Consider the following 11,308-nt stretch of genomic DNA (forward strand, 5'->3'; position numbering starts at 1 on the left):
CTCCAATTCTTCACTCCCCACTGCAGTTCTTGTCCAAGAGTCCTGTCACAGAGATGAGACCCAGGAGGGGGCCAAGGGGGCAACTGGCTTGGGTGGCCTTGAGGTGGCTTGCTCCTTCTCATTTCCTCCTGCCGCTGCTGCCCCACCATTGTCCAGTCTTGCACTTTACCTTGAGGTTGAGTCCAGAGGTTTGTAAAGCATTTGATGTGATGGGAGTTAAGGGCCAACTTTGCCTAGGTAGGTCCTTAGGGCTGGAGGTGCCTGTTGGGACAAAAGTGACTCCAGTCGGGCCACTGGCCTGGAGGCTCGTGGCCATTTGGATGGCGTGATGAGGACCTCCTTGGCCTAAGCATCACCTGTGCTCCCCTCTGTACTTTCTTTTCCACACCCTACCCCCTCATATTCTACTCCCTGGAGATTCCCAACAGCACAGGGTCTGAATTCAATGGGGGTATTCCCTGGCTCTGGAGACAGACAGAGCACTCACTAGCTTCGAGACATAGCACAAGTCACATAACCTCTTTGGGCCCCAGTTTCCTTCTCTAGTAAAGCATGGCTATCCTGCATCTCCTGAGTTTCTGGTAAGGATTCAGTGAGCTAATACAAGTGAAGGCTCAGTGCAGCGCCTGGTACAGAGAAAGCACTCATTGCAAGGGTCTAGTTTACCTGGTATTATTTGCCAGGCTTTACACCCTGAGTGCAAATGGTAAAGATGGTCTCGCATTTGTCCCTTCACTTTTTTCTCTGTCTTCTCCACCAGGAAGTCTCACTTCCCAGGGTGTCCTCAGCTTGAGCGCAGGCCAGGGCTACCTGTCCTGCAAAGAGAGCCAGTGTGGGCCCCAGGTCCTCTGGTGGTAGCCTGTACAGTGGCTCCACTGCCTGACCCTCACTCATCCTGCTGTGTGCAAGGCAGTGAGCAGGACACAGTGTCCCCTAAGGGACTCGTAGTTTCAGGTCAGGGTGGGAAAATGAAAGAAGTGGGTCCAGTGGAGTGGCTCTGGAATCAGGTCCTCCCGGAAGCCCCTTAGATGCACCCGGAAGGATGTGGAGGAGTGAGACAAAGGAGGTGGGGGGGCAGCAGGGAGGCAAGGCAGGGGGAGGGAGCAGGATGGAAGAAGCCTGAGGTGGGTGAGCTGGCTCCTTATGGTCCTACAGGAGGGTCTGTGGACAGAGGAAGAGGAAGTTGGGCTGGGGATATCAGCGGGGGCCTCCGGATGGTGGCGGGCCTGGGGCCCTATGCTAAGGACTTGGACCTTGTCCTGTAGGCCCTGGAGAGCTTTGGAAGGGCTCTGAGCTGCATGATGAAAACAGGAGCTACCTGCCAAGCCTTGTGCTGAGTGCTTTACATACATCATCCCATGCCACCCTCACAACAGGCCATGGGTGAAGAAGCTAAGCATTGAGGTTGGGTAACTTGCCCAGGGAAATTTGTATGCAGGTCAGGAAGCAACAGTTAGAACTGGACATGGAACAACAGACTGGTTCCAAAGAGGAAAAGGAGTTCATCAAGGCTGTATATTGTCACCCTGATTATTTAACTTATATGCAGAGTACATCATGAGAAACGCTGGACTGGAAGAAGCACAAACTGGAATCAAGATTGCCGGGAGAAATCTCAATAACCTCAGATATGCAGATGACACCACCCTTATGGCAGAAAGTGAAGAGGAACTCAAAAGCCTCTTGATGAAAGTGAAAGTGGAGAGTGAAAAAGTTAGCTTAAAGCTCAACATTCAGAAAACGAAGATCATGACATCCGGTCCCACCACTTCATGGGAAATAGATGGGGAAACAGTGGAAACAGTGTCAGACTTTATTTTTTGGGGCTCCAAAATCACTACAGATGGTGACTGCAGCCATGAAATTAAAAGACGCTTACTTCTTGGAAGAAAAGTTATGACCAACCTGGATAGCATATTGAAAAGCAGAGACATTACTTTGCCAACAAAGGTCCATCTAGTCAAGGCTGTGGTTTTTCCTGTGGTCATGTAGGGATGTGAGAGTTGGACTGTGAAGAAGGCTGAGCGCCGAAGAACTGATGTTTTTGAACTGTAGTGTTGGAGAAGACTCTTGTCCCTTGGACTGCAAGGAGATCCAACCAGTCCATTCTGAAGGAGATCAGCCCTGGGATTTCTTTGGAAGGAATGATGCTAAAGCTGAAACTCCAGTACTTTGGCCACCTCATGCGAAGAGTTGACTCATTGGAAAAGACCCTGATGCTGGGAGGGATTGTGGGCAGGAGGAGAAGGGGACGACAGAGGATGAGATGGCTGGATGGCATCACTGACTCGATGGACATGAGTCTGGGTGAACTTCGGGAGTTGGTGATGAACAGGGAGGCCTGGTGTGCTGCGATTCATGGGGTCGCAAAGAGTCGGACACGACTGAGCAACTGATCTGATCTGATCTGAACTTGCCCAGGATCATGTACATTTGCCTTCCAGAAAGCCCCACAGGCTGCACTCTGGGAAATGGATCAAAGGAACAGAGAAGAGGGAGGAAAGAGCTAGGAGTAATGCAGGGGAGCGTTGGTGCAGGAAGCTCTGGTGCGGAGAACGTTTCCAGACCGCCATCTGGTGGCCAAAGGCAGAGAGGCAGGGAGGTGGGTGGCTGGAGTTAACAAATGTCCACAGCTCCAGGGAGAAGGCAATGGCACCCCACTCCAGGACTCTTGCCTGGAAAATCCCACGGATGCAGGAGCCTGGTAGGCTGCAGTCCATGGGGTCACTAAGAGTTGGACACGACTGAGCGACTTCACTTTCACTTTTTCACTTTCATGCATTGGAGAAGGAAATGGCAACCCACTCCAGTATTCCTCCCTGGAGAATCCCGGGGACAGAGGAGCCTGGTGGGCTGCTGTCTATGGGGTCGCACAGAGGCGGACACGACTGAAGCGACGCAGCAGCAGCAGCAGCACAGCTCCAGACCCCTGTTACTGTGCTGTGTGCAGCACAGCGGAAGGACCTATACCCAGGTGATAATCATTTCTCCTAGTGAGAAGCCAACTGTGGCTGAACACCCACAGAGGGGGGTGATAGAATTCAAGATTTTACCTGAGGTTTTTTTTGGCAGGGGAATGCTGCTTAGTTCCTCAACCAGGGAGCGAACCTGTGCCCTCTGCATTGAAAGTAGAGTCTTAACCACTGAACCACCAGGGAAGTCCCTTATTTGAGTATTCTTCAAAGGGCATGTTTATGTGTGTGTGTGGCCTTGACTGGGACCCATGGATGCAAAAAATGGACTCAGGTCATGAAAACCTTTGGATTTCGTAGGTGGTTTATTATTGTTCTCTGTTTGTTTTACTCATGTTGGGGGCAGGAAGCTAAGACAACACTTTAAGAATCCAAAGGCAGCAAAGGAAGCACCAGACCTTTTAAAGGCTATTGTCTCTAGGAATGAGGTCCCTGTTTAGTAATATTTCCTCCTCTTTTTTGGCTGCAGGGTCAGTTGATCTTTAGCAGCCACATGTCAAGGGGTAAAACTGGAATTTGTTTGGAAAGCCTACATCATCCTGAATCTTAAAAATAGATTCAAAGAAGCAGAAGTTGTTTCAAATAGTTGTTTCAAATCCCTAAGTCTGAAATATTTTTAAAAAGAGGTCAGGCTTGGGCTTGGTGCTTGGAGGCCTTGTTCACCACCACCCTTTGGGTTGCTCACACTTGGGTCCATCTCTATAGGGAGAGGTTGGAGACTGAAGTGGGAAGGGTCAGGGATCAGAGGATCTCTTTAAATACCTGATGTCCTGAAGAATCTTGAGGGCTCAGACCAGCAGGGTGAGACTCTGACATTTAAGCGACTTGCAGACCAGTTGGATGAAGGCTAAGATCATTTCCCCACATTAGGAAGGTCCTGCTGGGCTGGCTGCCCACCCCCAGGGCTCCCTGTGAATCTGCCTAGCCACTGCTGTAACCACCACCAAATCAATGCACCACCAAAGCAACACTGATGAAGCTGGGAGGCTTCATTCTCAAAACCTTTCTTGTTGGGGAGGTGACTGGACCACCTAAGAGTTGCCTCTTTTTTTTTTTTTTTTTCCAGCAAAATCTTATTGAAGTTGGAGGCATTCTAGCCTGGGCCATTGACTGGGAGACTCAAGGACTTGTTCTGGCTCACCTGTTCCTGCCCCACAGTTTGTGGTCTCTGTTGGGGGCAGATCACAGATGTCCAATCCCACCCATCTGGGTGGATTTCTGGGCCCACTGTAGAGAGAATAATACTTGGCAGGGAGAAATTTGCCAAGAGAGGACTTTTCAGGAAGTGGAAAGGTTTTGTGTCTTGATCAAGAGTGGTATCTCTCAAAAGGGTCCACGTATCATAGTCACTTGAAAAGCTTTTCAAAATACCAGGAACAGGGCAACTCATACTTTTCTTTTTTCTGGACTGCCAAAGAGAATTTTATAATTGCCAGCTCTATTTCTCTCTCTTTGAAAATGCTTCATCTTTCAGATCATTTGGGACCAAGTTGGGTAAGTCGATTAGACCTTTTTGCTGGGAAGAGAGGCCTAATTGATCTGTGTAATAAAAGGGAAAATAGATGAGGGGGAGGGAAATTGGTGAAGGTTGAGGATATTGTGGAGGGGGTACTTTAGAGAACAGCCGAGGCTGTGAAGAAAGTAGGTTGATGATAAGGACTTTCTGATGGATAGTTGTAAACTGTGACTCTCCTTCATGGCTTTCAAGAAAAGTGCAAGAAAGGATTTATAATTTATTTTGTGCTTTAGTTACCACAACACAGCCCCAAAACTAGACCACATAAATTCTGAGTTAATAAGGGTTACACTTATGTCTCTCTCCCTAATCTTCAGAAGAGAAGAGGGCTACCTCTAGCATGTAGGCTTCAATTCTGATATACTATAGGTCATCCTGGAATGTGAAGTCAAGTGGGCCTTAGAAAGCATCACTACGAACAAAGTTAGTGGAAGTGATGGAATTCCAGTTGAGCTCTTTCAAATCCTGAAAGATGATGCTATGAAAGTGCTGCACTCAATATGCCAGCAAATTTGGAAAACTCAGCAGTGGCCACAGGACTGGAAAAGGTCAGTTTTCATTCCAATCCAAAGAAAGGCAATGCCAAAGAATGCTCAAACTACCACACAATTGCACTCATCTCACATGCTAGTAAAGTAATGCTCAAAATTCTCCAAGCCAGGCTTCAGCAATACGTGAACTGTGAACTTCCTGATGTTCAAGCTGGTTTTAGAAAAGGCAGAGGAACCAGAGATCAAATTGACAACATGTGCTGGATCATGGAAAAAGCAAGACAGTTCCAGAAAAACATCTATTTCTGCTTTATTGACTATGCCAAAGCCTTTGACTGTGTGCATCACAATAAACTGTGGAAAATTCTGAAAGAGATGGGAATACCAGACCACCTGACCTTCCTCTTGAGAAATCTGTATGCAGGTCAGGAAGCAACAGTCAGAACTGGACATGGAACAACAGACTGGTTCCAAAAAGGAAAAGGAGTACATCAAGGCTGTATATTATCACCCTGCTTATCTAACTTATATGCAGAGTACATCATGAGAAACGCTGGACTGGAAGAAGCACAAGCTGGAATCAAGATTGCCGGGAGAAATATCAATAACCTCAGATATGCAGATGACACCACCCTTATGGCAGAAAGTGAAGAGGAACTCAAAAGCCTCTTGATGAAAGTGAAAGTGGAGAGTGAAAAAGTTAGCTTAAAGCTCAACATTCAGAAAACGAAGATCATGGCATCCGGTCCCACCACTTCATGGGAAATAGATGGGGAAACAGTGGAAACAGTGTCAGACTTTATTTTTTGGGGCTCCAAAATCACTACAGATGGTGACTGCAGCCATGAAATTAAAAGACGCTTACTCCTTGGAAGAAAAGTTATACCAACCTAGATAGCATATCCAAAAGCAGAGACATTACTTTGCCAACAAAGGTCCGTCTAGTCAAGGCTATGGTTTTTCCTGTGGTCATGTATGGATGTGAGAGTTGGACTGTGAAGAAGGCTGAGCGCCAAAGAACTGATGCTTTTGAACTGTAGTGTTGGAGAAGACTCTTGTCCCTTGGACTGCAAGGAGATCCAACCAGTCCATTCTGAAGGAGATCAGCCCTGGGATTTCTTTGGAAGGAATGATGCTGAAGCTGAAACTCCAGTACTTTGGCCACCTCATGCGAAGAGTTGACTCACTGGAAAAGACTCTGATGCTGGGAGGGATTGTGGGCAGGAGGAGAAGGGAACAACAGAGGATGAGATGGCTGGATGGCATCACTGACTCGATGGATGTGAATCTGAGTGAACTCTGGGAGTTGGTGATGGACAGGGAGGCCTGGTGTGCTGCGATTCATGGGGTCGCAAAGAGTCGGACATGACTGAGCGACTGAACTGAACTGATAGGTCATTCTACCACACACCCCTTCTCCAGCCCAACCTCATTGAGAACCACTGACATAGAGCGTCTTAAACTTTTTATTTATTTTTTTAAATTTTTGGCTGTGTTGGGTCTCTGTTGCTATGTGCAGGCTACTCATAATGGTGGCTTCTCTTGCTGCGGAGCACAGGCTCTCAGATGTGCAACTACAACTTCAGTAGTTGTAGCTCACGGGCTCACAGAGCTTCTTAGAAGCACTAACAGCCTAGTAAGGGCGAACTCTATAGCCATCAGGCCTTTCTCACCAAGCATCCTCCTGGTCCCCACCTCTCTCCTATGTCTGTATCAGTGCTCAGCAGAAGCTCTGTGCACACTGGTTCTTCCATATTTCTGCAGGCTCTTCTGCCTGCTTCTTAGATTCTCCCTTTGGTTTGCCTTCCTTCTGACTCCCAGGTGTGGGCATGTCCACCAAATATTCTCTTCAGCCCTCTCTTCTAATTAGGGTTCTTAGCCCAGAAGTAGGTTGCCAGGTTTAACAAATAAAAGTATAGGGTGGGGGCGTCCCTGGGGGCTCAGTGGTAAAGAATCTGCCTGCCAATGCAGGAGACATGGGTTCGATCCCTGATCTGGGACGATTCCACATGCCGTGGAGCAACTAAGTCCCTGTGCCACAACTACTGAGCCTGTGCTTTAGAGCCTGGGAGCCACAGCTACTGAAGCCCGAGCACCCTAGAGGCCGTGCTCAGCAACAAGGTGGCCACCGCAATGAGAATCCCAAGCATCGCAACGAGAGAGTAGCCCCCACTTGACGCAACTGGAGAAAAGCCCGTGCAGCAACGTGGACCCAGAACAACCAATAAATAAATTAAAAAAAAATATAGAGTGACTGTTAAATTTGAATTTCAGATAGTGAAAAAACTTTAAGTATTTTTATCTGGCAATCCTATCCAGACGTTAAGTATGACCTCACCACAAGTTCTTCTCTGTTTTCCTTTTTCCTCTTCTTTTTATTTTTAGAATTTTGGTTTACACAATGAATTTGAAAATCTATCAGTAAACACAAAAATCAAACATACTGACTGGGAGCATCATCTGTGCATGAATATTCAGCGGCTGACTCTGTTGATTGGCCTTGTTATGTATTCAGCATTTCTGGGTGATTGTAGGATGTAACTGTTCTCACACTAAAAGAACCACCCCTTTGGAGGCCTGGATCACATTCATTAATTAATTTGGTCATCTGGTCACTCATTTATTGGGTGGAATTCAGCATGTTCTTCTCCATTTACAAGGTCAGGCTTTTTTGGCAAGGGAAGTAGCTAAATAGCTAAAGTTGACCCATATTTTCCTTTCCTCTAAACCACTGGTTTGGTTTTCTTTCTTCACATAGAATCCAATCAGCTTAATTCTCACCTTGCTTCAGAAAGATTCTTGCAGGAAGGAAAATGAGTCTTCCCATCGTTACATAAATTCTCATGGGGCTCCCCTTTATAAGTTTGTGACAGCCAAGAGTTGAGCCTGGAGCTCCGAGAGAAACAGCCATATGCTGATTTATGATGGCAGCTGCTGCTAAATCTCACCCCTCTTTCCTTCTTACAGTGCCATGTTACCTTGGGGTTACAAAACTCTTTTCACTGTTATTCAGGGGAATAATAATAAAGTGCCAGGTTGCAAGTATAAACATGATCATTCTGTGCCTATTATTGTAAATCAAATTTTGCCTTGGATCAGAAGCACAGAAAACATTTTTATACTGTCAGCCACCGCAAGCCTTTTTAGGAGTCTGTTTTTATATAACCCTGGGATGACCTGAGGTATTGTTTGAGCTGTACTGACCAGGGAAGCTGGCCACATTGGTTAGTCTGGCTATTTTTCCTTACAGATCTGAGCACTTTCCTTGGGCAAAGTGTTAACCTGATTTAAGCATAGCATTAGGGTTAATAACATGGCTCAGGACTCCAATTGCCTGGGTTCAAAGCCTGGCTTTGTAATTTCCTATCTGTGTGACCATGGCAAGCCACTTAACTTGTCTGTGATCAGTCTCCCTGGCTTTAAAACAGGGATGATGATGGTAATATGTTATAGGGTTACTGTCATGTTTAGCTTACTCCATGCAGAACATTTAGAATAGCGCATGGGACATGAATAGCGCTCTACTTGTTAATTATTTATAATTATGCTTTTAGCTCTCAATTTTTATTTTTGAGTATGAAGCCCCTGTTTTAAAGAAACACCAATTTTTCAGATTTCCAGGTGATAGTAGTAAATTTTTTGAGATCCACAGAGTGAGGAAGTATATAATGACAGGAGATCAGCTGTGAAACTTCTGTACTGGGATGAGGCCTGCCACTATCCAGTCCTGTCCCAGAGTTGGGGCAAGACTTTCCCTTCCACACCACTGCCCCTCTATATGTCAAGGCTTGTTTCAGGAATGCTTGAGAGGGATGGCCGTTGAAAAGGAGTCTGGCCCCCCCGGGCAGGTGGGGTGAGCTCAGCAAAGGTTGTGGACACCATTGGATGCCAGTGATGGATGAACCAGTGCAGGTCCTGATGGAAGGCCTGCAGGTCCCTGCAAGACCAGACATATTTTGTGACTCACTTTTGCTTCTCTACCCAATGGCAGGTTGTTGACCTCTGGTCTAGGTCACACAACCCATTCTCTCCTAGCCCTGGACTCCATCATCATCTAGTGTTCATGAGGACAGGGTATGGAGTTAAATCTCTTTCTCTCTCTTTGTGTTTTCATTCTACCTATCATGACATCATAAACTGTAATCCTGACTTCCCTGGGGCCTTCTCTTTTAATTCTTAAAGCCAGAACGGCTTTATTCTGTCTGTATTTCTGTTTCAACAAACCCTAATTCTTTTACAAGCTATATGAGAGGGTCAGACTGATGAGGAACTGGTCCTAATACTATAGGTCACCACTGAATAACACTGGTAAAATCATTTCACCCCTTAGCACTTCAATTTCCTCATTTGTAAAATGGGGAGATACAATTACTTTGGTCATGGGGTCCTGGGTGTTAAAATGAAACAATGCATGTAAAATGCTTAGCACAGCAGAGGATTAGGCATGTAGGGAAAGCTCAATTTAAACTAAATGATGCAAAACCAGGCACATTAAAACCAAAGCTACAAAAATCTTACAGAGTCTAGAAAGAAAATTAAGTAAAAAACTCTTCTTTATCCAAACCTGACCTCCAAAGTGGACTCTGCTTAGTTCACTTTAAACTTTCATCCAAACTTTTAACACTGCTTTGAAATTCTTCTATTCCCTCTGTCCTGTGACCTCTGACATGAAGCCATGACATGATGTCACAATCACCTTTTACTTTGACTTTGTGAGAATTTCCTGACCTGGTTCTTTGTCTCCCTCCTTTTTAGCAGCTGGGAGATCTCCGGCTGCATTCATGGGCTCATCTCCAAGCACTCTGCAGTGGGGTTTCACTCTTGGTTTTATTTCTTTTGGCTGAATATGAACAATATTAGTGGATGACTCCAGAGATTCTTCTTCCTTCCTTTGTCTTTTTAAGGAGTACATTTCTGGTTTTGATGTCCATTACAGGGATAGTTAGGTTTGTGCTCTGTAACAGTCAAGATTTATAGTACAGAGGATTAGGACTGATTATTTGCATTTCAAAAATTTCCCTTCTGTGGCAGTCAGGAAGCCCCTCCAGTACCCAATTTTTTCCCACCTGACTTTTCCTTTCTCCTGCATTCAGGACCAGCAATGTAATTTGTGAAGCTCAGTGCAAAATGAAAATGCAGACCTCTTTTTTCCAGAGTGGCTACTCCATTTTACATCCTCAGAATCAATATATGAGGATTCCAATTTCTTTGCCACTTCACCAACACTTGTTATAATCTGTCTTCTTTTTAAAAATTCTTTATTGAGATGTAATTGGCATACAACATTATATTAGTTTCAGGTGTATAACATAATAATCCAATATATGTATGTATTGAGAAATGATTTCTACAGTGAGTGTAGTACATACATACAGATTTTTTTCTTGTAATGAAAACATTTAAGATTTATTCTCAGCAACTTTCATATATAGAATATTATGTACTATATTCACCATGGTTTCCATAACATCCCAATGACCTATTTATTTTATAATTAGAAGTTTGTGTCTTCACCCACTTGCCACCTCTTGCCTCTGACAACCATCAAACAGTTCTCTGTATCATGAGATTAAAAAAATTTTTTTTCTTTTTATTACAGTGGTTCTAGTAAGTGTGACTAGGGTTGCACAGAGTCGGACACGACTGAAGTGACTTAGCAGCAGCAGCAGTGAGTGTGAAGTGGCTTCTAATTGTGGTTTTGATTTGTATTTCCCTGATGACTAGGCAATGCCAAAGAATGCTCAAACTACCACACAATTGCACTCATCTCACATGCTAGTAAAGTAATGCTCAAAATTCTCCAAGCCAGGCTTCAGCAATATGTGAACTGTGAACTTCCTGATGTTCAAGCTGGTTTTAGAAAAGGCAGAGGAACCAGAGATCAAATTGCCAACATGTGCTGGATCATGGAAAAAGCAAGAGAGTTCCAGAAAAGCATCTATTTCTGCTTTATTAACTATGCCAAAACCTTTGACTGTGTGCATCACAATAAACTGTGGAAAATTCTGAAAGAGATGGGAATACCAGACCACCCGACCTGCCTCTTGAGAAATCTGTATGCAGGTCAAGAAGCAACAGTCAGAACTGGACATGGAACAACAGACTGGTTCCAAAAAGGAAAAGGAGTACATCAAGACTGTATATTATCACCCTGCTTATCTAACTTATATGCAGAGTACATCATTAGAAACGCTGGACTGGAAGAAGCACAAGCTGGAATCAAGATTGCCGGGAGAAATATCAATAACCTCAGATATGCAGATGACACCACCCTTATGGCAGAAAGTGAAGAGGAACTCAAAAGCCTCTTGATGAAAGTGAAAGTGGAG

The sequence above is a fragment of the Bos indicus genome, chromosome 7 (assembly GCF_029378745.1).
Source record: "Bos indicus isolate NIAB-ARS_2022 breed Sahiwal x Tharparkar chromosome 7, NIAB-ARS_B.indTharparkar_mat_pri_1.0, whole genome shotgun sequence".
NCBI classification, from domain to species: Eukaryota; Metazoa; Chordata; class Mammalia; order Artiodactyla; family Bovidae; genus Bos; species Bos indicus.